The sequence below is a fragment of the Alligator mississippiensis genome, chromosome 1 (genome assembly GCF_030867095.1).
Source record: "Alligator mississippiensis isolate rAllMis1 chromosome 1, rAllMis1, whole genome shotgun sequence".
NCBI lineage: Eukaryota > Metazoa > Chordata > Crocodylia > Alligatoridae > Alligator > Alligator mississippiensis.
In genome coordinates, this window is record NC_081824.1 from 82,047,757 (window position 1) to 82,075,228 (window position 27,472).

At 41.9% G+C, this 27,472-nt stretch overlaps 1 long non-coding RNA gene across 1 annotated transcript; it reads right to left on the reverse strand.

Annotated features, from left to right (window-relative positions):
• Positions 1–2,142: 2,142 nt before the first annotated feature.
• LOC132252094 (uncharacterized) lies at positions 2,143–21,584 on the reverse strand. The gene is made up of 3 exons (XR_009463836.1): positions 21,419–21,584; positions 6,529–6,657; positions 2,143–4,305 (listed from the first exon to the last, which is right to left on the reverse strand). It is a non-coding gene; the product is annotated as an uncharacterized LOC132252094 (long non-coding RNA).
• Between the last annotated feature and the right edge of the window lie 5,888 nt (positions 21,585–27,472).

Sequence of the window (27,472 nt, forward strand, 5' to 3'; positions counted from 1 at the left end):
TCTAACTGTTTCCATCATTTAATCTGAATGGGAGGTAGCTGTTCTACCCTTCAGCACTGCCTATAAATGCAACCATTCTGCCTCACATTTCCCAGTCTCAAGTGTATCAATATTTTTTTTTCTCCTCATGAAGAATAAATTCCATTTATTTTTTTTTTCTGATTGTATACAAAGATATTTGACAATGCAATTCTGTTAAAAGTTGTATGCCTGGCAAATCACATTAAGAATTATTCAGTGTGATGTCAAAACAGAGGTGTCTGAAGAAAACAGCATTATCTACTGCGGTAAAATGTCTTGCACAGCAGTACAAAAGTGGTACTGACATCTAAAGAAGGAGCAGTGTGGCCAACTGAAATATAACAGAAACATTACTTCCACAGTCAAGATATTATGCTAAATTAACATGTCATTGAAATCTTTTTTATGATTTAACATTTTACTCTCGGAAGTAATTTGCCATTTCATTGTTAAAAGTAATTCAGTTTTGGCTACTGTTACGAAATGTGCTCCTATTTATTCCTGACATTAGGGGCCACAGCCCTGATACAGCAAAACCCTTAATGCTTAATTTCAGATTAAGCACTTGCTTAATTTCAGATATCTTCTTAAAATGACTTCCTGAAACAAGGCTGTGGTTCCTAATGTCAGTTCAATTTACTGGAGTCACTCACATGTAGTCCTGGCAAGATGGCTGTGGGCTATTTGTGTGCAAAGCACTATCCTAGTTAAAAATCCTGAAGTCAGACCTGTTTCGTCTGTGTATTTTCCCTAGGTCTAATAGCGATAAATAGTTCATAAAACCTGAAATATTAAAAAGATTGCAGTTCATACTTCTGCTGTCCAACATGAATAAGTCAAGAGTCCCCAAAGTGTAAAGTTTTACTTCTTTGGCAGAAGATGGCCTATCTTGCCAGGGGAATCCTTTAGAAATACACTTGAGTTTCCGGAGAGAAAAAAACAAACAAACAAACAAAAAAAACAACACACACACATGACACTCATTTGGAAAGACATGCAAAATTTCCAAAGCTATGGGTTAAAAACCACTCCCAATTGTCAAAAGTGACTGGAAGTTTTGTCATTGCCTTCTATGAAGCCAGGATGTTGCCCCAGCACTATAGGTACCTTCCAGCCTAATTTCTCAGTGAAAATATTCTTTATATTCTTGTCCTGTATCTATGTTGTATAACTTCATGTTCTTAACCATACTGTTTCCTCATCCCCCATTTTCCATCTGCATTTTATAGATTTTATTCCCATAAAAAAGAACAAAAAATAACTAACCACCCCAATATCCAAAATATACACTAAACTATGACTGCACATACTATGTGGTGAGACCAGAAGCTAGCTTGCTAGTTCTGGCTCCTTGGTTTTCCTCCTCATACTTATGTACGTGCACTCACACAATGTAGAGTTTATAAAAATAGCTACTGCTACTTGATGTTCATGCTTAAGTCTCATTTTCAAAAGTGATTTAAGCATGTAAGAACCATAGTCCCACTAATTCAGAGTGAGTCTGAGGTTTTTGAGGGCCTAAGTCTCTTTTAAAAAGGCCTGGGGTTCTTTTCATCAGTTTAATCCAAAGCAAGTAATTCCAGCAGCAGCTGAAAGTAAATGATTCAAACAGAGGAGAAAGGTTTTCTACAACTACAGACAAAAAGATACCTACAAAGCTGAAAATTAGTTATGGAAAGCATCTCAATCAATCACAGAAACCAAATGCACAATAAGTAGATGGAGGAAAAGTGTTGTTTTCCTCCCACTGATTGGCACTAGAGTTTTCTTGACAACTATTTTCCAGCTGCTTTGACTTTTTTTTTCTCTCTCTGCTATTAGAAGTGAAGCTACTTTCAATGAGGTCATGCAGTTGCTACATTACTTGTACTTGGCTCCTTATAGAAATAGAGTATTTTTGCTTATTTGCCATGCTAGCTGTACACAGGTGCCTCTAGTCTAATTGTGGTTTTCTTAATATTTGTTCTTGTTTGGGCCCTAAATTCCTATCTATATTAAAGAACAGCTTTTCAACCATGTTGACTTTCCTTGTTCCCAACTTCTCTGGTTTTTCACTACCAGCTGACAAGGCCATTTTACCTGAAAGAAGAGAAAGGTACATTTGAAAACAGGATTTTTTTTTATTTTTTTTTTTATGAGCGTGAGAGATACACTGGTATATAGGAGGAAAAGAGAATTTTGCCAATTCCATACAATGCTAATTTAGTAAACTTCTGCTAGGTGCTCAGATGCTACTGTAATTACCCAGTATAAGGACAGTGGAGAATAGGAAATATACAGGCTCGAACCTGCCATGACTTTTGAACAGACATGCCCCTATACTAATAGCTGATGTAAAGCACTGTTGAAGAAAGTCATCTGTAATGGAAAAGTTGGTTCTACAAAACCCAACAGTATCTATTTTACATTTGCTGCCACTTGATCTATTAATGTTAATCTATATGCAGCTGCAGAGCCATCCTGTAACATCCTGCCCCCAGCTGAAGCTCAGTGCACCAGAATTAGGATTTTGGATGCATGTTAAATTCTCTTATCGGAGGGTTGGGGAACCTCTCTCAAGTTTAATGCTAAAGTTGAGCACTATTCATAATTAGTGAAAAATGGTTTTGTTCCAGTAAAATTAATGGATTTGTGCCAGTTTTCACCAGTAGTGAATCTAGCCTTTATTTTCTTTGAATGAAAATATGCCACCAGCAGACTTCAATGGGAATGATGTGTCTGCATTTCTATGGTGAGAAAAAACCCAAATCATTTGGTAAAGCCTAGAATAATTCACGTAATACAGCCAGCAAAAATTACAGGAAAACATCTGTGTTCTTTTCTCTGCTACAGGGAATGGGATCGTACCCAAATGTAAGGGAAGCAGAGCTTGACCTCCCCTGTTCTTAGGAGAGGTATGCTCAAAGGACTAAGAGGGATCAACGGTGTGAAGAGAACATTTGCGTCGCTATTAGCAGTTGGTGGCATTGTGCATTTATCTTTCATGTTTCCCCACTCATAAAATACCTCAATTTCACCAAGAGGTTTGAAGAAAAAGGCTGACAGGTTGAGTTGTGTTTATCTGCAGATACAATACGATTACTGGGTAGCTCTTTAAAAAACTCTATTGATTCTTTTTGACATCATTCAAAGAGGAGCAAAAGGCTGTATACACCATGTTGGGGCTGTTTAATACAAGAATGATATAAAATGGTTTCAGAAATGACGTCAAGGATCTTGAAGGGCAGCAGGAAATAACTTGTCAGGAGGATGAAAACCATGGTATGGTGCATAACCCAAGGGAAAGAGAAAGCAGCATCTCTGTCACTGAAGGTGGAAAAAACAGGAAAGAGGAAATGGCAGCTTTCCCTCCAGAGACCAGGACTAGCTTCTGAAACATACAGCAAGGAACCTGTGAGCTTTGTTTGTTGTGACATTTTAGGTACGAGTTGCTAGGAAAGGTCAATGAAGCAAGAGATACACAGGCAGTATGTGTGAATATTGCTGAAAGACTAAAAATACAAAGCAAAGGTTGAGTTCGATTTTGCATGTAAGGATTCAGAATAACCATGCCATATCCAAAGAAAAATAATAATAAAAAATACATGAAGTCAAACATACATGAAGTCAATATCCCAAATGTCATTCCACTGAGCTTACACCAGAAGTCCCAATAGAGTTAAATTGGACTCTCAGGTTTATTAAACTAGATCCTAAAATACTTTTGATGCTGGGTCCCTCGAATAGATTTGCCCAGGCACATGCATCTGCCAGTCTGCCCCTTATCTTGTAGCTCTGTAAGAGATTAGGTCTTATTTTTAAAGTAAACTTGCTGCTAATGATAGAACCTCTTTGTGTGATAGTTCTGTGTACTGAAGCTTTGTCACTTTGCCAAGCGATTGCTACATATATTGCATGGTTGTAATTTGTCCTGCAAATTCACCAAGAATCCTAGTTATGCATGAATGAGTCCTGCTCCATCAGTGGCATGCACCAGCCGTTGATCATTTTGAATAGTCCCATCCTTATCAAGATGCTGGGTACTTCGGATTTCCTTCTGAGAAAAATAACCATAGTTCTATCTTACTATTGTAGATTTTCTTAGAATTAATGGTCGATTATTACTAAATAAAATGTGTTTATTACTACAAATGTGTAATTTTTCTTCTTTTCTTCTTCCATGTCCTCTCCCCTACCTCTCATTTCTCCAGTACAATTCACTTTCATTCTTTAGCTGTTTCATTTCCTTTCCTCTTCTACACTCGGCTTCAGTGGAGAAGCTGATTGGCTCCCAAAAGATATAGCCTATAAATTAAAGGACAGATAAGAATCCTTCCTATCTTTGTAGACTTGGCATGAACAGGAAATTTTCATTTAAAAAGAAAATGTACTTGCGATAAGAAAGCCAAGGTGTTTAAAGGGGTTTTAAGTGTGTTTACCTCCTCACAGATTTCTTTATTAATGGGGAAAAATACTCCTTTCTATAATCCAAGAGGCAAATAACCTAATATATATATAATTTCTCTTTACACTTTACCGCAATGTTTTCATACATAGCTATCTGCAGAGGTGCACTGCCAAAGCAGCAGTTATGAAGGGATTTCAGTTCATAGAGTGCTGAGCGGTGTGCCCAGTTTCTTTAGCCATAATAGTGAACTCTGTTGTACCACATCAAATAGGTGATGTGTGTACTCTCTCTTCGCTGCTCAATAGGAGAAATAATTCTCAGCCTTTTCCATTTTGCCCTGACTCATTTCTAGTGGGGCTAGATTCCCTGTCCTTTGCATCAGCATTCGGGTGCTTTGAACCCAAGGGATAAGGACCAACTTAGTGCATGTTCTCATTTCTCTGTTTTTGCACTAGATTGGTTCACAATGTGGATGTCTCCCCTGCAGTTTTGTATGCCACATATAATCAGAATATGCAGGTAAATGAAGACATATGGGAATGACTCAAATGGCAGGCCACGGTTTTATTAATTTAATATACCAGGTACTTTGAGCAGGTTCAGTGCCTGGGTTTCAAGGCTCCTACCATGTAGCCCATAATTCAGGATTCTCCCCAGTCTACCCCACAGATTCCACTTACTCTTTTGAATTATTCCACCTTCCTCCCAAAAAAGGAAGAATTGAGCATAAGAAATGGGGGATCTCAGTCTATGAAGATTTTATGTCTCCTCTTCATCTACAGCAGGGGTCAATGATGTTTTTGGGCAGCATGCCAAAAACATCTGCAACCTCAACTTATAAGATTTTGGTGTGCCAGGAGTGGACAGCAGGGGAGCTACAAGGGGGCAGATCCTTGTTGTGGCAGTGCAGCCCCGGCCCCTTCCCCAAGATGTGAATGCCAAGCACAATGCCTTTCTGTGCCACATTCTGGTACATGTGCCATGGGTTGCCTACCCCAATCTACAGCTATAAGGTCCACTATATTGACCCGGGGCTAATTAACCTGTGGAAACTGGGAATAGTAGTACAAAATGTTAACAGTAATCTCTCAGTCCTGTTCTTATATAATCTAATTGTGCTTCCATGATGCTTCAAGGAAAGCTGAAGGATTCCACTGGGCTTCTGGTAATTTCGTCCGTAATAAAAAGAAAGAAGCCCTTGATCCTCAAAAGAAGTGGTCAATCAGAGTTACCCTGTCCTGAAACAGTTCCTTTACCACAGCTACAGAAAGGAAAATGGCTACCAAAGACCCAAAGGTTTCATCAAGGTTTTAATTGATGAAAATGAGGAAATGTAAGGAACTAATTAGTTCCCATCTTTATGTTTGCAAGTGGGAGGTAGAAAACACTTGAAAGAGAAGAGCATGCATTTCCAGTATCTTCCCTCTGGGCCATCTACCACACTAGTCAGATCAAGTTGGGCATTCAGTGATTGCATATTTTTGCTTTTACTATGGCCAACTCAACACTAACAGCAAGAATAAGCAGAATGTGAGTGTATGGGGAGCAGGGGTAGAAGTAGAGGGGCAAGAAGAACCTACTGACATTTTGACTGTTGTGCCATCTTACTCTGTTCAGAGTATGTTAAGTGAGACTTTGTTAAAATCCTGTAGCCAGGGAAATCTCATTTACATGTTTTAATAAAATACACTGGTATCATTGGCCTGTATTCCACAGAGTGGTTCAAATAGGATAAAACAGATTCTCAAATGCCCAATTCAGATTTTTATTTTCTATTCCTATTTGTTGTTCATAAATATTTGATTGATCACCAAGCGGTCAAGACATATACATAAATTCTGAAACCAACACACAGAATTGTATTGGGAAGGCATTATGACCTATACCTCCATGACAAATGTCAGTTAATCAGAGACCAGGACCTAAACAATGTAAAAGATGGCCAACTTGTAAGCTTGAATACAGAATGTGAGTAAGAGATACACTGCCACTTGCCCACAGAACAACAATTCGTCACTTGTGGTAAGTATAGAATATTTCCCAATTCCTCCTACAGTCACAAAAACATGATATCATGTATAATTCATGGAGACAAAACTCCAGAACCCAAATTTACTGACCTTTGTTTTCAATAAATATTATTCAAGCAGCAATTCTGTTTAATCATTTTTCCTGGTTGTGCTTTTGGTTATTCTGGATTTGTGTCACAGTAGCTCCTTCTCCTTCAGTGAAGTTACTCTTCTATTATGCTAGGATATGTAAGATAAGAATCAGATGCATTGAATTAGTCAAAGCAGTTTTAGGATAAGCTATGAAGACTATAGGAGACTGTACTGCCTCATAAAGACAAATGACTATTGAAGTCATCCCTGTCCAGCATAATAAGCATTTCTTGTATATATTTAAATTACCAAAAATCCCATTTGTACTGAACACTGTTTTGAAATAGCTTTTTTAGCAATCATGTTTGCAAATCTTTCTTTTTTTTTCTACATATGAATCCTGACAACGTTTGGTATAAACTGAAAGATTTTATGAACTGGAGAAGGAAGAAATGAGCCGAGAAGTTTTATTAACAGTTCCCAAAAGTTTGTCGGCAGAGGAAAGAATTGGCAAGCAGGACAAAAAATAAATACTTAAAAAGGAGAAAAGAAATTCTATTGTGTATATTCATAGTTATGTGCACATAAAGAAAAATGCTTGTATTTTAATATAAATGAATATGAAGGCATCATGTGTGCAAAATCACAGAAAAGCAAAATTTAAAACAAGAGGTGAACCCATCAAAATTATATAATGAAACACAGATTCACTGACAATTTATCACTGCTCCAGATGAGAGCACACAAAAACAAAGAGATGCTAATAAATTTAAGTCTAAGCTGGAAGAAACACCCTGCAAGATTCTAGACTTCTTCAATTCAAAGAGGAAACAGCCACAGTATAAGGAAAGATGTTATTTTTCAATGGCTCATATTTCAGAGTCATGTATTCCATTCATGCAACATTTGGGATAAACATTGATGAACTGATATAGCACATTACAGATAAACTTTGATAGGAGCCTTCAACTACCTGAAGGGTGGTTCCAAAGAGGATGGAGCTAGACAGTTCTCAGTGGTGACAGATGACAGAACAAGGAGCAATGGTCTCAAGTTGCAGCAAGGGAGGTTTAGGTTGGATATTAGGAAAAAAATTCTCTCACTAGGAGGGTGCTGAAGCACTGGAATGGGTTACCTAGATAGGTGGTAGAATCTCCATCCTTGGAGGTTTTTAAGGCCCGGCTCAACAAAGCCCTGGCTGAAATGACCTAGTTCACAGGTTCTGAAACTTTGGTCCACGGACCACCCCTAGTCTGCGAGCTCCATTCAGAAAGGTTGCAAAACAATTGAGAATATCTGTACTTGGCCCTGCACTTGATTTATTTTTTCTGATGACAGAGATCAGAACAAAAAAAAAGTTTAAGTGAGACTCTCAGCAATTTTCAAGTTGTCCGCAAAAAAAGAAAGTTTGAGAACCACTGATCTAGTTGGTGTCCTGCTTTGAGCAGGGGGTTGGACTAGATGACCTCCTGAGGTCCCTTCCAACCCTAATTTTCTATGATTCTATAATAAACTGATGCAACGCATTACACAGGTAATTATGTGATTTGCTACTGTTTTAACAACTGCTGGCCAGTTCAATATCCATAACCAGAAAACGGAAAACTATGGGTCTAAAACACTTAGCACACGTTCTATTTAGATTGTGATAAGCATTACCATGCCAGATAAAAAGTTAGGATATGTTCTGAGTAGTCGCACAGTAATGCTTACAATCTCGGCCCACTCCAGACAGGGCTGGAGCTAGCTGTTCCTCTCACCCCTTCCCAATACCAACACTGTTGTGCTCTGCAGCTTCCATGTTCACCTTTCCAAACCCACACTTAAAGCCTTCTCACTATGTCCCCAGCACTGCTCAGTCCACAAGAGCGTGCCCCTAGCATGCCAGGGTGAACCAGGTCTCTACCTCTAGCAGTGGGTGGAGGGAGGCACAGGAAGTTGAGCCTGGGAGATGATGTCACTTCTGTCACTGGATCCACACCAGCCCTTCCCACACTGCACCAGAAACTTGAACTTGTATTATGTCTGTGGAGCAGTCTGATGATAATTGAACACATTGCTTGATATGAGCTGGAGGAATTCCTCCCAGAACAAGTCATAACGTTGCTGTGAAATGATCGCACTTAGGACTTGTTTTACTGCTTGAATGTGCAGACACTCACGTTTTAAGTGCACATAACACAACCTAAGCATAATGTGCAACTTTACCCTATATCAGCTCTCACTGTAGCATAATGAATTAAATGGCAATGTGTATAAACTGAACCCATTTCAACAAAGAAGTGCAGGTCAACGGTATGTTGCACAGGTTCATGGTGTGGACCATTTTTTTCCTTTTGGTTTGTCCTTTTCCTCCTTTTCAGCCCAATGCTTTATGATGTATGTATTGATATGCAACAGACTTAGGGCCAACCATGACTTGATAGTTATCAATATGCTGCAACTCAACTCATGACTGCTTAAAGATGCATGGCAAGATTAGAGGACATTCTCAGATCTAGCTACTCCTTAATCACAAGCCCCTTTCGCTTGAACTACTATTACTGGGCAAGAATCAGGAATGCTGATTCTATTGATGAGCAGACAGTGCTGTACATATATAATACCCAGTTCATCATTATATCAGCACATTGAATTGGATGTTTCATCTATATTTTTCCTACATTGGGTGAAAAATAAGATGCTCAATAACACTGTTCTCTTGTATCTGACAAAGAAAGACTGAGTAATGTCCTTGGAGAATGAATGCTCCTGACAGGTTTAAACCAGGTGATATAGTAGGTGAGGAAACAGTTTTAACAGTGTCAGCCTCTTGTCAGTTCTTAAAGGCAGAACAAGGTGAAATCCCAGCCCTAACTTTCTGTATGATGGAGAGAAGGAGGCCTGGGCATGGACTAAGAAATACTGATAACAAATGAATGCTCAAACTTCTTAACTTAGTGATTACATCTGACTCTTTCATTGCATAACACACTCGACAGAATTGTATTGCTTGTTCTTACCAGGGTTATTACCCAATGAATCACAATGTGTAAATTCTGCAGTATTTTTTCATGCTCCTGACATCTCTTTTTTTCTGACCCTCCCATTACATCCTAACATCTCATTTCTTCTATCATTGTGGATAAGGATTTCATGAGCTATATTGATTCCCTGCTGGCAGATTTCTTTTCCCTCTTCATTGGCAAATCAAAACAAAACCAGTGTGATCCCAACATTTTCTTCTTCAGTGCTCTGGGAGACAGCCAATCCCTACACACATGAGTCTATTGAGGAGATTCATATATCATAATCAAAAGGGGGAGAAATTCTCTGTGGTCTTAATAACACATTGTAAAACATCAGGATAAACAAAGAACAGTGTAAAAGATCTATTAAATCATTTGTACCACCAATAAAAAGCAAAAACCATTTAACCTTTGTCTGAAAAAGAAAGCTGTTCTCTCTGTTCAGTTTGGCAGAGGTTAGTAAGGGTAATCAACTAGGCAAAATGCTAGTCTGGTTGCTTAGAATGCAATTTTATAATAGTGTCAATTACAGAAACTTTCTGTTCCTTTACGATCCAAGTTCTTCCCAGATGAAGGATTTAGGGCTTGATTCAAATAAGGATGTTGGCATCTATAAAAGACTTAGGTTCATTTTAGGCACTGGAATATAACTTACTTTTCCCCAGGTTTCATCTACACCCCTCTAAGTTTATCCCCATGAGTGTGCACATGTGGTTTGCAGATCCCGGGGTCAAAAAAACCCTGTGGCAGAAAAAAGCGGTACAGTGCACATGGTGGCAGTGTGTACCACCTGAAACTGGACCCTGGTCAGCCAGAGCCACACTCCGGCTGCTGGCCAAGCTCTACAAACCCAGATTGCTGCTGCCGGTGCCCTGGGAATCCCCCAGAACCCCAGGCAAGGCTACTGGGTCCAGCCCAAGTGCTGGCCTCAGCCTTCCCTACTCCACCCGGGGCAACTTGCTGCACACGTGCAGGGGCATTCCCCGGGGGCAACTAGCAGTGCCACAATATGTGCTGCTGCTAGTTGTCCCCAGAGAGTGTATGTTCCCACTTGTATGTGCCAAAGGTGTTTAACCTCTCTGGGCACCTCCCTCTTTGACTTTAAAGTTCTACAATTCTGGGTGTGACTGTCCCCAGTGGAGCACCAAATTATTAAAAAGTTCATTCAGTGGACAGCACCATTGGGTTTGATGCACGTGGAGAAGGAGCAGGTAGGTGGGGTAGTGCGTACACAGTGTAGACAGACCATTAGTCAAGCTGCCTCTTGTGCCCTGTCTTTCTGCCTCTGTGGATTTTGCTTTGCTTTCTGCACAGTGGCCCAGCTTCAACAGGAGGAGGGGGGAGGCCTGCCACCCAGGCAAACATCACCATAATATTTGATCAACTTCCAAAAGTATATTAAACAGGCATGACTTAATGTCTGTCAAGTGTAGCTCGTTCTCTATTCCTTTCCCAAAAGGGAAATTTTAAAGAAATTAAGTGATTTGTATCTGCACTGGGGTATTTTTTTGGCAAAGGCAAGGCATCTGCCACTTGGCACTAAAAGGCACTGAAAGTTTGATGAGTCTTAATGTGGGAATTTGTTCTAATATTAAAATGATCCCAGAGAAAGCTCTGTCTTCTGCACAGAAGAACCTTGCTCTTACTATAGATAACTCCTTTGTGCCAGGGGAGTAGAGCTGCCAAATACAGTTTCTAAGCTGCACAGCTGCCTCAGGGTCCCTAGTTTTAAAGGAAGCCGGGATTGTTCTCTCCCATCACAAATTCCCCTGCAGCTGGTGGACTTTTTCCTTGGCCTTTCCTGAGGTTTATATTCTCTAGAAATCTGAGTGTACTTATCCTGAAGAATACTTCTTTGTCAAAGGTCCAATGTAAGAAAATGAGTCTTTCCATTATAAACATATTATTCTTCAGCTTATAAAATAATATTTCAAAATATACCCAGATACTTGGACAAAAAGGTCAAATTAGGTATAATTTGCAAATACTTCCAGGAAAGGAAGACTTAATTTATTGCAGCATGCTTATGTATATATTTCTAAACATATTATCAAGCATATTAAATCTTTTCAAGAACTTAAGCACGTTCTCCAGTCCGCTTTTGAGTGGAGCTTTGAACATCTGGTACGTTTGACTCTCTGGATGTGGCACTCTTGTAGTACTCTTTATAACAATGTAATATAACTTAATTTATATATGGATGATTGAAATCAGAGGTTTCAGAAATGATCACTCAAGTTTATTCTTACTGTTGTTTGTTGTTAGTATTTAATCATAGGATCATAGGAAAGTAAGTTTGGAAGGGACGTCACAAGGTCATCTAGTCCAGCCCCTTGATCAAGACAGATTCACCACTAGCTAAATCATTCCTCCCAAGTGTCTGTCTAGCTTGTTCCTGAAAACTTCCAAGGGTGCAGATTCCACAGTTTCTCTAGGTAGCCTGTTCCAGTGCTTGACCACTCAATAAATTTAGTGGAGAATCTTGTGAGAGATTCCTTTTTTCCCCTGCCATAAGTTTTAAGAGGGTACCTAAAGGTAACCAATATGTCTAGAAAGACTGAAGTATTTCGGATCAGTACCTTGTGCATAGCCTTATTTACATGTATACTCTTACTGAGATTCATATGGGAATCATGATAAGAGTGGGTGCATCTACATGAGATGTTTACTGCAGAGTAGCTTAATTAGTTCCTCAGTAAATATTTCGGTGTCCACACATGAGGCCCTATTAGGCTGCAGGAAACTAATAAACTCCTCAGCAAGTTAGTACTTGTAAATACAGGTACTATCATGCTGCAGAGTTATTTTGTGCACAGCAATGCATTTGTAGATGCTGACCCAAATGACAGGGACATGAGGGTGCTTCATTGCAGGGGCTGCCTCCAGCTACCCCTGCACTGAAGCAGCCTAGTGCCCCAGCCAGCCCCTCCGTAGCACGTTGAACTGGGTCAGAGCAGGCTTGGGCTGGCAGGTTGAACCCTTGGTCTCCCTGCCAACGAGGACTGCTCTGACCCAGCTCAATGTGCTGTGGTCCCAGGTAGACATGTAAACACAACACCCGGGAGCAATAAATTCTGGCACGATATACGCTGGAGTTTATTGTTGCACATTAATATGCACATGTAGATGTGACCAGTAAGTTATATATCTGCTAACAAATATTTGGAAAATAAGGCCCTCAAAAGACTTGCCCAGGAGCTGAATTCACGGTGAGCTGAGGACACTTAATACAAGGGGGTCAGGGTGAAAGGGACTTGGTAGTGGAAGTCTATTACAGACCGCCACACCAGGAGGATGAATTACACCTGGAATTCTCAAGGCAGCTCTCAGAGCCAGTACGCTCAAGGGATATGGTTGTCATGGGTGACTTTAACTACCCTGACATCTGCTGGGAGGAGCAGTCAGCTAGATCCAACCATTCACATAGGTTCTTAACCTGCATACAGGACCTTCACCTAATGCAGGAAGTATCTGGTCCCACTAGGGGAAATACCTTATTGGATTTGGTGTTTGCTACAGGGGATCACCTGGTGGGGGATCTGTAGATACAGGGTAATCTAAGAGACAGTGACCAGTAATTGTTGGAATTCACTATTCATCTTAAGGTGGAAAGTGCTAGACTTCAAAAAGGCTAACTTCAATGAGCTCAGGAGGTTAGTAAGTGAGGCACTCAAGGACAAGAGCCTTGGTGAGATGAGAGCCCAGGAAGGGTGGTCATTCCTCAAGGGAATGATCCTTCAGGCACAGAAGGAGACAATCCCATTGAACATAAAAGGGGCAAAGGGGCCAAGAAACCTTCTTGGCTGAACAGGGAAATCCAGGAAAGTCTAGGGATGAAAAAAAGAGGCATACAGCCTGTGGAAGCAGAAGGTAACCACCAAGAAGGAATATACCTACTTGGCTCACACTTGCAGGGAATCAGTTGGAAGAGCCAAGGAAGAAATGGAACTTAGGCTAGCAACAAGAATTAAGGACAACAAAAAGTCCTTTTTCAGGTATATAGGGAGCAAAAAGAAGACACATGGTAACATAGGATCCCTACAGGACAAACTAGGGCAATTAGTAACAGATAGGAGGGAAAAAGCTGAGGTCTTCAATAAGTTTTTTGCATCAGTATTCCTAAACACAGACAAAGACTAAATTGGACTACAGAAAGGCACAAGAGGGACACCAGCCAACCAAAGGTTAGTGCCGACCTAGTGAAGGGGCACTTGGAGGGGCTTGATGTTTTGAAGTCAGCAGGCCCAGATGATCTTCATCCCAGGGTGCTAAGAGAATTAGCCAGTGTTATAGCAGAGCCCCTGGCAAAACTGTTTGAGCACTCATGGCACTCAGGCAGGTCCCAGAAGCCTGGGAAAGAACCAATGTGGTCCCTATTTTCAAAAAGGGGAGGAAGGAGGATCTGGGTAGTTATAGACTGGTAAGTCTCACCTCTATCCTTGGGAAAACCTTCAAAAAAAAAAAAAAGTATTAAGAACTACATTATTGGGAGTCCAGTAGGAAAAATCATGCTGAAGGGCAACTAGCATGGATTCATTGCAGGTAGATCCTGCCTGACTAACCTTGTTTCTTTTTACAACCAGGTCACAAACTGTTTACATGCAGGAATCAAGGTGGATGTCATATACTTAGATTTTAAAAAAGCCTTTGACATGATGTCACATCACATTCTGATAAAAAAAAAAAATAAAACACTACGCATCTGTGACTTTGATGATTACACGGTCAAGTGGGTGGCAAATTGGCTAATGGGATGCACCCAGAGAGTGGTGGTGGATGGGTTGGTCTCAACCTGAAAAGATGAGAGCAGCTGTGATCCCCCAAGGCTCAGTCCTCCGGCCAGTGCTGTTCAATATCTTGATCAGTGATTTGGACAAGGCCATGGTGAGTACACTGTCCATATTCATGGATAACACCAAATTATGGGGCAAAGAAGAGACACTGGAGGGCAGGGAATGGATTCAGGTGGATTTGGACAGGCTGGAAAAGTGGGCAGAACAGAATAGGGTGCAGCTTAACAAGGATAAGTGCAGAGTCCTGCACCTGGGGAGAAGGAATCACCAACACACAGAGATTGGGAAATGATTTTCTAAGTAGCACAGCAGCAGAAAGGGATCTCGGAGTCATAGCTGACTCCAAGATGAACATGAGTTGACAATGTGACAACGTGATCAATAAAGCTGACCACACTCTATCATACATTAACAGGTGCATCATGAACAAGTCTAAGGAGGTGATACTTCCCCTAAGCACATCACTGACATATTCAGTGCTCTAACCCAAAATCTTTCAATATCAATCAAAACCACTATGGATAATATTAGTTCTCAAATACCCACATTGTTTTTCGCCAAATTACGAAGCCTCCATTTTTCAAAATTTATTTGTACATGAAATTAAGTATTGATTTATGTACTCTAAAGTTAACAGTGGACTATCTACCTGGCCATCTAGCTGTCCTCTATCCCACAACTCAGAACAAAGGAACAGCAGAGAAAAAACAGATGAATATTGCAGTATAACCCCACTGCTAACAAATTTGGATTCTGCTGTACTATATATTCAGATATTTATCCAAACTTCTTGGGTATGCAAGAACAAATAGAAAAGGTATGAATAGAACACCCCTTCCTTTGAGATTTCTGGTGTGTCTTTCTAGTGTGGTATAAACCAATGATGTGCTAAGCAAATTAAGAATAATTAAGAAAAAAAAAATGAAATAGACTTTTTTTTTTTCAAGCCTCCTCAGCATGGGTTCAAACAGGTTCAAAGGAAAGCTTTTTTTCTATTATGCAGATTTTATCTGAACCATCTGTTATGCCACTGTTGATGCATTTAGAAAGATGTTGAGACACTTACTTGATTAACCTTACAATAGTTGAATTATTGTGCCTGCTATCACTCATTGTGGTGTAAGTCTGGATTGTTTTCAACAGAATCACTCTGGTTTTCTGCTAATGTGAGAACAGAATTTATTCCAGCGGCTTTCACAGACATGCTCCTCAAACATACTGGTGTAATTAAAACATGATGGAGAATGATATGTTGCATGATCCATTATTCTCATTCTCTTTGTTTCTTCTAGTCCATATTTCTTTTCTTTCTGTCTGTAAGCAGGAGTCTAGACAGCTGTTCAAAGACATAACCCCTTTCCAGGCAATTCTGAAGCCAGAAAGAAAATAACAAAACCTCAAAAAGCTAAAGAATGCCTATAAAAATCAATTCATAGCATCACTCATAGCTCTGCGGTGCTCCCGATTTTTAAACCCATTTTATTTACAACTGCACTGACTGACAATACATGAACATGCTTTGGAGTATGTTTATTGAAACTCCAGCTGTTCTGTCAGATAGTTAATGGGAAAAGAGTGGAAAAATATTGTTTCATACTCTTTTTATATCAAAAATGAAACACTTTTTCTCTGCCATTTTTTATGTTTTTCTTTTTCCCTTTTTCCAAGAAGAGAATATAGACTACAACTGCCAAAATCCTTTTGTTTTATATTACCACCTCTGGGTTCATACGAGCATTACATTTAGATCACCCTAACTAGGTTTAGGCCAATCTAAATGCCCACTTGTGCAGGCATTCACAGGGTTTAAATTGGCCAAAAATGGTGCTTCTAACTTAAGTTAGTTCAGCTGTAGAAATGTGCTAATGTAGTGGTCCCCAAACTCTGACAAATTGTTCATCACCAATTTAAAACAATACAACCTTAAGTACCACCAGCAAATTTGTGTTATATAAAGTAATTATAATACATTTGTTAACACGTACCACTGACAGGTTATCTGCGTATTACTGGTAGTACGCATACCACAGACTGGAAACTGCTGTATGAATTTAAATCAAGAAAAGGATAAGCTGATCAGATGACACCAAATTGGGTGCAACTGTGGACATTCCAGAGGGCAGGGCTATGATCCAAAATGACCTGGAGAAATTGGAGAAATGGTCCAGTCAACCAGATGAGATTTAAGGACAAGTGCAAAGTCCTGCCTTTGGAATAGAATAACCATAGGCACCAGTACAAACTGTGGAATGACTGGCTTGGTTGCAGTACTGTAGAAAAGGAACTAGGGTTCTATAAATTGAATGTGAGCCACCAGTGTCCTCTTGTTCCAAAAAAAAAAAAAAAAAAAAAAAAAAAAAAAGTCAACAGCATAATGGGTTGTATTAATGAGAGTGGCACTTACAAATCAAGGGAAGTGATCCTTCCTCCCTTTCCTGCTCTGCAGAGGCATAACTTGGAGTACTGTGTCCAGTTTTGAGCCTCATGCTTCAAGAAAGAAGTGCACAGTTTGGAAAGGGTCCTGAAAGGGTCCTGGCTGTAAGAGACAGGACTAGGAGCAATAGACTCAGGCTGCAGCATGGGAAATTTAGGCTGGAGGTTAGAAGGAACTTTATGACTATGACAGTGGTCAGGCATTGGAACAGACTGTCTGCAGAAGCTGTGGACTCTCCATCCCTGGAGATTTTCAAGAGCAGGTTGGAAAGACACTTGCCTGGGATGGTCCTGCCTTGAGCAGGGGGCTGGACTAGATGACCTTGTGAGGCCCCTTCTAGCCCTACCTTCCTATGATCCTATGAGCTACAAAGGGACTCACCTGATCTAGCACATGCCTACACACATTCGCAGCACAGCCCCAAGTCTGGGAAAGCCCAGCCACTTGCCTCATCCCAGGAGCTGTACTGTTCCTACCCCCAACTCTGACTGAGCTATTTTTAGTCCCCTGCCCCCACTTGCCAGACCATTTCCCTGCCCCCTCCCAGACCCATCAAACTACCCTTTAGGCTCACCAGCAACCCCTGCAGACCTGCCAGCAACCCCTGATTCCACCAGCCCCTTTCCCCACCTCAAGTTACTTACCTAAGGCTTCCCATTCCACTCCCTGCAACAGCAAATGTCTGTACACACTGCTCCCAGTCTAGGTTTAAGCAGCTTAAAGTAACCAAAACTAGCCACCAAAACCTAGACTAAGTCCAGAGAACATTTGTATGTAACCTCGGTTTCTAATTTTCTCAGAACAGAAGTGTGCAGTAGAATGGGCATTTTATCATTTACTTTAGACATATGCCCATTCTTAACATTTTGCATTATCATCCTGACCCAGTAAATCCCCTAAGTGTAAGCTCAAGTCTCACAAAGCACATGCTTAAAGTGTTTTGCTGAATACAAATGATAGTTTGTTAAAATAAAAAATGGAGGTAAGCATTTGCAGGATCCTGGTCACATTTATCAGTGTTTTGCTGAATAGAAATCAACATGTGTATTTATTTAATACAATTTAGAGAGACTCCTCCCCTTAAAAGTCCTAACTTCGCTACTATACAATCACATTTAGCACGCATTTTACTGCTTGAATGCACCAACGCTCATTTTTAAGCGCATTTAGTATATATTAGGTGTAACATGCTACAAGGCCCAAATCCATATCCAGCACCATTTCAAGCTCCCCTCCTCCCTTACAATTTGCTTCCACAAGACTTGAGGCTAAGAAACAGCCATGCACTGTGTTCATTTGCTTCTGAAAGGGGTTAGGTCATCCAGGCAGGAGTGAGGAATAAATCTATGCGACTCAGGCCCAGTGTTAATGCTGCAATATTGAACTTCATCGGGATGTTTACTGAATATTCATATACTGGTCACAGTTTGCTGACAGTTTTTTACTATTTTTAAAAGGAGTTATATTTCAGAAAAAAAAAAAACAGGTTTGGTTGAGAAAATGATCTGTGTACCAAAATGAAAGATGAACAGATTTCAATGCTGTTGAAGAAAGTCCTACTTCTATGCTTTCTTTGGCTCTCCATTCAACCCCAGCTGGGATCAATTAATATATCCAGTTTTCTCAGGATAGACTGTATATCTGAATTCTGGAGCTGAAGTTGAATACATGACTTTCCAACCTTTGAAAAGTGATAGCATTCACTAAATTTCTTTGTATTCTAACTCTCAGCTCAAATTGTAGCTTTTCCTTTTGTTCATTTCTGCTTCCCTGCTATCACAGACATCCTTGCAGTCGGTACCACATGGCTCTTATCATTTCTTATGTGCTCTCAGGTTTTCTAAGTGTTTTCAGACACTAGAATAAGTTTATGAGTAAAATTGCTTGATGAGCATTAGAAGCTAACTTTAACTGCTTATAGTACTGTTCAAGACCAGCTGAATATCATCAACAATCTCCACAAGCTATCAGTTTTCATGATATTTCTGGGCAACATAATTACTCAAAATATTATCCTTATTGCTCAGCTAATTGCCTCTCGTTGGTAACCTCAACAGAGATGTCAAGCATTATTATTAAATATTATTATTCATTAACATTTACTATTTATTCATTTAGATTGTAGATTGCAGATTCACTATTCTATCTGCCCTAGAGATGGTTGCTTCAGGACAGGGAGGCTGACAACGACCTTTGTTCAGTCATGCTGCTTTTCATAACATTTTTTCCCGTTTGTCTGCATGATGTCTATTTTTAGATAGCGAGTTTCCTTAGTTAGGCTCAATTCTCTGTTATGCCCCCAGGTTAGGCACTTATATCTATGCAAAACCAATACATAGTGGGGAGACAGCACAGTTAAATGAAAATAATGCCATTTTTGTATATCAACTTTCCACCGGTATAAATAGCTGCATTAAATTAAAAGGATTAGGGAGTTAAGACTTTTGTCTATATAAATCTTTAAGGTCTTTACCTTGTTGGCTTTCTAAAGAATAATAGAAAATGATAATAAAATATTACAAGAGACATGGTCTTGTTTCACTTTTTCTACCACCACCAGCTTTCTATCACTATCCCTAAAGTGAAGATTTAAAAGGTTTGTAAAGACTTGTTTATTAATGAATTGCTGGTTTTCTACAGCTGCTGATCTCAGGATGCTTTGGCAGGAAGGATTATACAATCTATCAAATCTGTTTGTGCATGTAAGTGAGGTGGTAAATGTAATTTTCTGCCGGTAGAAGAGGTCATCGTGACACCTTTTCTTATTCACAGAACAGGCGCTGCATATGTAACAGTACTGAATCTTCTTACCTCCATCTCTCCAGCTACTCCTAGAGGCATTGCTTCTAAGGATGACAGTCAACTAACCTACTAATATTCAGTCTTTCCTAAAACTATGAAGAGGAGTGCCAACTGAGATGCTATTGAAGTGTGATTGTGTGAATTTAGACATTGCATAAAAGTCAATTAATGTGCATAACAGAATGAAGGAATTCATCAGGAAAAGGTCTCTCAACTTAAACATTTTTAGCTATTGAAATTTGCATAAAAGCATAGGAAGATTTTGGTTACGACCTATAAACTTATCATTACATAGACAAGGCACAATAGATAGAAAAAAAGGTACAAGATCTAATACAGTTAAGCAGAAAAATGAAAATGGAGTGTGATTTATGTAGTACAGAGTTTCAGATCAGATGACAGTTGCAGAATCACTGTTTTAAGAGGACAGCTCAAAGGTATAGTAGAAATGATGATAATATCAGAGAACAGAATTATACCAGTTGGAGCAAAGACAAAAATGTCACTGTAATAGTATAGGAAAATATCTAGCAGAGAACATGAAGGAAATTTGAATATAATGGAAAATAGACAAAAACTTTTACTAGAATATCAAAATTGAATCTAAATGAGTGCAGGTATAAAAATAAAAATGGGCCTGTTACAAATGTAATGGTCACAGAGCATAGGCTTTTCCTAGAAAAAAAAAAAAAAGTTTAAACAATTCTTGTTACAAACCCACCAAAGTTGATGAAGCTGTTCTCGTTATGGATTTGGCTCATACCTTATCTTTGTCAAGAAAGAATGCAGTGTATATGTAATATACACACTGCATTTACACAATGTAAATGCCTATGACAGAATGTAGGTTCCATGATGTTTGTCCCATTCATGACTCATCTGGCCAATTGATGCAGTTGGAAGAGATTCTATGGAGTCTGTGACAGGGGGCCTCCCGGGGCCGAACTCTGTGGCCCGCCCGCCTGTCACCGTGACAGCAGGCCTACTCAGGGCCGAGCTCTTCGTGGCCCGCCCACCTGTCTCTGGGCAACCGCCCACTCATCTCGCCCGCCATGCCTTTGATGATAATTGATTCATATATCGATGTCAATTAAGCGGGAGGCTGCCCATTGTAATACCCCGATGCCAAGGGGCGCTCTGCAGCTCCGAGCTCCCCTAATACCGCAGCCCAAGCCTCGCAGATGGCATCATGGTGTTCCTAATCACCGGCCCCATACTGGGCCCCAGAATCGTCCTAACAGGACCCCTCTCTGATCCTTCCTCTCAGGCGGCCACTCCGCCATCATCCGGGCTACCTAGCCCCCCCAAAGCCATGTTCCCCTCTCGGGTGTGGTTCCCCCGGAACCTTCGGCCTCTTGCCCTGGCCCACCTCCAGGCCAGTCGGGACCCCAGGCCCCCGGCTCTTCGGTGTCCCTCGCGGTGGGCCCCCGGCCCTTTTGACCCTCTCTGGTCCTGGCCCCAGCATGGGCCAGTCGAGGGTACTCTCCCCTTCGGGCTGGGTCTCTCTAGCCGCTCACTCTATCTCCGGGCCTCACCGTGCCACTACTCCCCGTCCTCTAGGGGGCAACTGCAGCACCACGCCCACATCACTGCCACTCTCGGGGTCCGCCCTCTCTGGGCCCCTCACAACAGTGACCTATCTGGGCCCCCCAACAAATACATGGGTAACCCACCCCGTGGTGGTGGGAGCTAGGGGTTAAGGCGCCCTGACCTGCCTTTCACCGGGGTGATCACTGGCCTAGTATTTTCTGGGGGCTCCCGTGCCACTGAGAGCCCCACCAGACCACCCACTCCCGACAGGGTGCAGTTTCAGGTCATGCCCAGGACCAGGACCAGGAGTCTCCTGCCAACCCCTTGCAGCTCCCCCTTACCTCCAGGTTGTTCACAGCAGCCCTACAGCCAGGCAATGTTGCTGCCTGGCCTCCTGCAACCAAACTGCCTTGTTCATATAGGCCTCAAAATGGCTGCCCTAATCAGGCACCTGGAGGCTGCCAGCTCCAGGCCCTTAAAGTGGCAGAGACACCCTGTGCTCTGCCACACACCTCCCCTCCTTAAACCATAACCGCCCCCTCGCTGGGGCCTCTCATCACTGCCCCCTCACACTGGGGCTCCCCATGTTCTCGAGCCTCCGGTCTTTTAGGCCCCACGCACTGGTATCCTCTCAACTGGGCTCACCGTCCTGCTGTTCCTTCTCCCGAAGCTATTTTCCCCTCTCGGGTGCGGTTCCCCCGGAACCTTTGGCCTCTTGCCCTGGCCCACCTCAAGGCCAGTTGGGACCCCAGGCCCCGGGCTCTTGGGTGTCCCTCGCAGTGGGCCCCTGGCCCTTTTGACCCTCATGGTCCTGGCCCCAGCTTGGGCCAGTCGAGGGTACTCTCCCCTTCGGGCTGACCACCACAGGACCCTGCCCCCTCGAGGCCTATTGTTGTGCTGGCCTTCTACCGGGCTCGATGTACGGCCTCTCTCGGGCTCCTCGTCACTGGCCCCCTTCACACTGGGGCCTCTCACTCTACCACACCCTCACACCAGGGCTACGCAACCCACTGGTTGCAAGTGGCAGGCACACACAGTGCACTGCCACACACCTCCCCCCTTAATGGGGCTCGGGGTCTATGCACCCCACACGCAACCCTCTGGTTGCAAGTGGCAGGCACACACAGTGCACTGCCACACTCCTCCCCCCTTAAATGGGGCTCGGGGTCTACGTACCCCACATGCAACCCACTGCTTGCGCCCATGCATGGCCATCTGGTCAATATTTCCTGGCCAATGCACCACTGTGACAGAGTCAAAGTTGCTGCTAGGGCTTGAGGGTGAAACCCCAGCAATGTTTCTGCACTTGGAATGTAGCATTGGTATAGAGGAAGATGTTGGCCTTCCTACCAGTTGAGATGCTTAGGCACAGAAGGATATACAAGAACGTAAATGCTGGAAGTGGGCCATAGGTTGAACTTAGGCACCTAAGTCCATTCACTGTCCATACTGAGCTGAGGTGCATGCAGTTAATATATGCTGATATTTTCATTGGTAAAGTTCCTCAGTGGCCTGAAGTTCTGCTTCTGGGTAAGCCCAGATGGGCATTAGTTTTTAAATCATTGTGCAGATCAGAGCCTACTTCATGTCTAAACTACACAGGAATTCACAAACTAGACATTCTTCCATTAATTTCAACTGAGGACCCAATCTAGAAAGCATTCTCAGAACATGACTACCCAAGAGGGCTCCACACATAAAGAACTAATTCCTTCCATTTTCATTCAAAACAATTTCAGACAAGTATCTACTCCCACCCAACCCTCTCTGTGGCATTCACTTTCCACAGAGCAAATCTGGGACTAATTCCTCCCTTTATTTAAGATCATTCCAACCATATCTCCCTAATCACCAGTACTCCAACCACCAGACACTGTCTAGTGGTGGCGGAGATGATGGGAAAGACATTCTTACTCTCTCTTGTTGAGGCTGTTCCACTGAATACTTAATTACTCACTGGACAAAGAAAGAGCATAAAGGTAATCATGACTTTCTAGCTTTTTCTAATTAGATAATACATATGGGAGGAGATATTCATTCCTGGTGACTGCCCTAATCACTAAAGTAAAAAGTCATGTTCTTGAGCAGTCTGTCTCTTTGGCTCAACAAATATTTAATTAAACCATGCAAAATAGAACTCCTTCAACAGGAGGGAGTGAGAATACTGTCCTCTCTCCCACTCTAGCCTGTAGCCTAAGTGGCTAGGGAACTCTTATAGGCTTTGGGTTGAATGAAAACAATGAACCCAGGTCCCCTCTATCCTGGATGTGTGGTCTAATCCAATGTTTCTGAACCCGTAGGTCACAACACAAAAGTGGGTTGCAAGAATATTTGAAAGGGTTGCAAGCAAGTCCAAGAAAAATGTGGGAAAGCATGAATTTCCCCTTGCAGGCTGGCAGCATTCCAGCCTACAAGAAGCTGCTTGGGGCATTTGGAAGCAGCAGGCGCACGTGCATCTGTGCGTGCACATGCATGTGACTGGCATGCAGCCAGGCAGAGTCATGGGAGCAACCCCAGTAGCTGGATGCAGGTAAGTTTATGAGATGTTGGGGCTGGAGGTCCAGGGCTGGGGGTCTGGGTGTGTGTGTGGAGGGGATGGGGGGGTGAAGGGGGTGGGGCAGATGCCTGCCAGTGCTAGGGGAAGGTGACTGGACACTGAGGTTGCATCAGGGCAGGGCTGAGTAGGGGGGAAGGCATCTGCCCCTTCAGTGCAAGAGGAGGTGCGAGGGAGCTGGGTCAGCAGCGCTAGGGTCAGTGCCCATACTCGCAGGGGTGGAATGGCCAGGAGATACTGCTCACTGTGGGGGGGGGGGCGGTGGAAAGGGGCCATGACCAAGCTGGCTGGTGCAGCAGGGCAGCCCCAGCCCAGAGCAGGGGAATGCCACAGGCCTCCCCTCCTCCTCCCTCCAGGGAGGCCAGACTCACTACAGGGCCACCTGTATAAGCCAGAGCCACTGCAGCAACCACGTTCCAGCCCAAGCAGGACAGAGGCAGCTGGGGGCCCCCTCTGGCAAGGTTGGGGGGGCTGGGGGCTGCAGGCTGGAATTGAGGGGTACCAGCATGGCCTGGGGGGGGTCAGGAGACTGTTGGTCAGGAGTTTGGGCACCAGCAGGGCCAGGGGGCTGTGGGTCAGGACTGGCCATCGATCTTTACAAATGGGTCCCGGTACAAAAAAAAATTGAGAACCAGTGCTCTAATCATCATTGTAATATTAGATAAAATATTGAAGGTGGAATCTGCTGGTTCCATTTTGAACTGTATTTTGAAGGAAACAACAGCTACTGCTATATTATATACAGATCCCAATCCAGTAGGTTTGCTCTGGGAATGCGTATCAAACTGAGCCCCTCAGGCAAGATAGTGGAGGAACAGGCTTAGCTTGTGAATCCCATTGAGGCTTATGTATAACGTAAATGCTAAATTTCTCAGAACTGTGGAGAATAAAGCAGTTCTTTGCATTCTGTGTGAATGCACAGAAGTCCAACTCTGTGTGCTTGGGAAACTTTTCATTCAAAAATGTGGAGTTGAGGCACTTACAGGATTAGGTGGTAGCTTAGAGGAGGGTTAAAGAATCTAAGTCTTGCATTTAAGTATCCGAATCTTACCTAACTTCTACTTTAAGTACTAAAGTCCTTTTCTGGTTCCATTCCCTGGTCCCTTTTGGATTGCTGAAAAAAAAAGGTGTTCTTTTATGAAAACATCAGGCAAGGAGAACTAGACTTTCCCTGTCAGTATTGTTTAAAGGTCATTCAGCTGTATGAAGAGAATACGGCAAGAGACTTCAGTATTTTGTTTTAATTTGGTGGAACTAGATAAAAAATAGGTTAAATTAACTTAAAATGACACCAATGCATTTCTTTACTGTATGTGGGACCTTGCCAAGATTATCAAAGCCCTGTTGGAACCCTTTCTCACACACCAGAATCTGCATTTCCAAAGCACATGTGGTGAAGAGACCAAGGGCAGAAATAGATGGTCATTTAAGAGGTAAATCAAGCCTAATATATATTGACAACATAATATATTCTGATAATTACAAATGTGCTCTAAATACATCATTGTGATGGGGTCTTTATGGTGTTATTGACTAAGGTATTGCAAAAGTTTCAGTTATGCAAAACATATAATTTATAAGAGGGATTTTATTGTCTAAGAAGAATTCCTCCCAGAAGGGGCAATAAAAACATATGAGTAGTGGCTGAATAATTTTGCATAAAGGAAATAATGAGTTGAATCTTTACCTAGAATTTAAACTAGATCATCAATAAGATTCAAGAGAGTTAATTTAACCTTTTTCACTTCTTGATTTCAAGCTCAGTTGAAAGCCAAAATAACAAACAGTATGAGAATGACTATGTATTTCTAGACAGTGAGTACATAGCAAATCACTTCCAAAAAAGATTTCAAACCTAAATTTGGCAGCAAAACCTCTGTGAGGTTTTGAAGAAGTTTCAAGCAATCTGACCACGATTCAGAAGGCAAGCTATGAGCTGTAGGCTGGGGCTCTAGTCATATCAGGATATCCAGCTCCCAACAACCCTAACTGGTTCAGATTGTCTAGGAAACTAAAGTGAAAAAATGCATACAAAGTTTATTATTTTGTTTTGATTAACTGGTGATGCGTAGGGGGGTGCACACAAGTGCATGTGCACCCCCTGAGATTGGCAATGCACCCCTGAGTCAAGGGCCAGCGACACTGCTGGCGGCACTTGTGGACGGTTGCGGACCTTCCCCCCACCACCAACACCACCAGTAGCATCTGCGGGCAGTCACTGATCACTGCTGGCTACTGCTGATGCTTCTGGTGGCGTCTGTGGGTGGTCACCAACTGCCGGTTGGAACTTCCCACCCCACCCCCCTGCCGCCAACACCACTGCAGCCATCTGCGGGAACTCCCCACTTGCCGCAGCCACACCCCCAACACCGCCGCCACCTGTGGGCGGTCACCTTGTCCCCCCAGCCTCTGGGGCACACATCATTCATGTTTTAATTAGTGCATTTCTTGTACTAGGTGAAGAGAAAAAGGATTTTAGAGTCTTGTATTTAGTCTGTGTGTGTGATATATGCCACAAAAAATCTCATGTCCCTTTAGAGTTAAACTGTAAACTCAAAACACCTACAAGTTTGGGGTTTTGAAAAAAGATATGCTTAAATTAATGGAATGCTGGATCCATACAGTTCCTGGGAGTGAGGGCAGTGGGGTCAAATTTCTAGAGAGAGAGTCCCTGGCCAGAAAATATGCCACAGAAGTCAAGGGTCAAAACAGTGCTTCAATCTACTTAGGCCAAAAGAAGCTTAAGAGGACATGGGACCAGATTTTTTAAGTATGAATGGTAAATTGTGCAATGCAGCACAATTAGTGAGGAAGCTTTACTATTCTAGATAGTCAAACATATGAATCCATAGAAAGTACTTTCAGAGTGTGTAAAACTTTGTTGAGATTTCCAGAAAATACGTATTTTGAAAAGCCACAATATTAAAATGGCAGATGTATTATTATTCTAAATCTATAAGGACCAGAATACTGGCACAAATGAAAGAAAATCTGAAACAGATCCAAAACTAAATCGAATACATTTTGCACAAAATCACACTTGCAAGGGGTTATCTTTTTTTTCTTTTCTCCATCAGGTTCTCTCTGGAAATAAAAGTGCCAATATATATTGAGACAGGTTGTTCCAGCTGCATTTGCAACCCAACCAACTGGAAGAAGAAAACACCCGACATTTTTTGCAAGAATTTCCTGTGAAATTGCCTTACTCTCACTGCAGTCTGAAGAATACAGCTTAGTTTGAATAAGCTTCAGGCTTAGGAGAAGGATTTCTTATATGTCCAGACTATTCCATAGATATCTATTTTGGCATTTCTTTCATGTCCTTTTGAAACATCTTGTATTGGCTAGCATTGGAGATAGAATACTGAAATGGAAATATACTCTTACATTACTCTTAGTTTCTTTGTCCTCTAGTATATTAATGGTTGAATGACTTGCCTGGCAAAAACTTTCATCTGTTAGCTATAGTCTCTATGGCATCTCCCTAGCTTCTCATGGGGCACATCTACACATGCATTAATGCACCATTGCTACTGCACATTAAGTTTAGTATCACTAATGTCAGTTACTAACTAATTGTGCAGTAGCCAGCACTACTGCACAGTGCCAGTGCATGGTCTTTTCATGATGCTTAATGTGCAATAGGCTAATTCTACTGCTCATTAGCATGTTAGCACAGTTTTTGCCATGATGTGCTAATGCACAATATAATTAGTGTGCTGCGCATTAGGCAACTCATGTAGATACGCTCATGATAAAATATCTTGTGCTTGCTTTTAAAAAGTATTTTTTTCCCCTCAAGGTTATTTTAGCCAGTTTTTATGGCTCTTCCAACGAATAA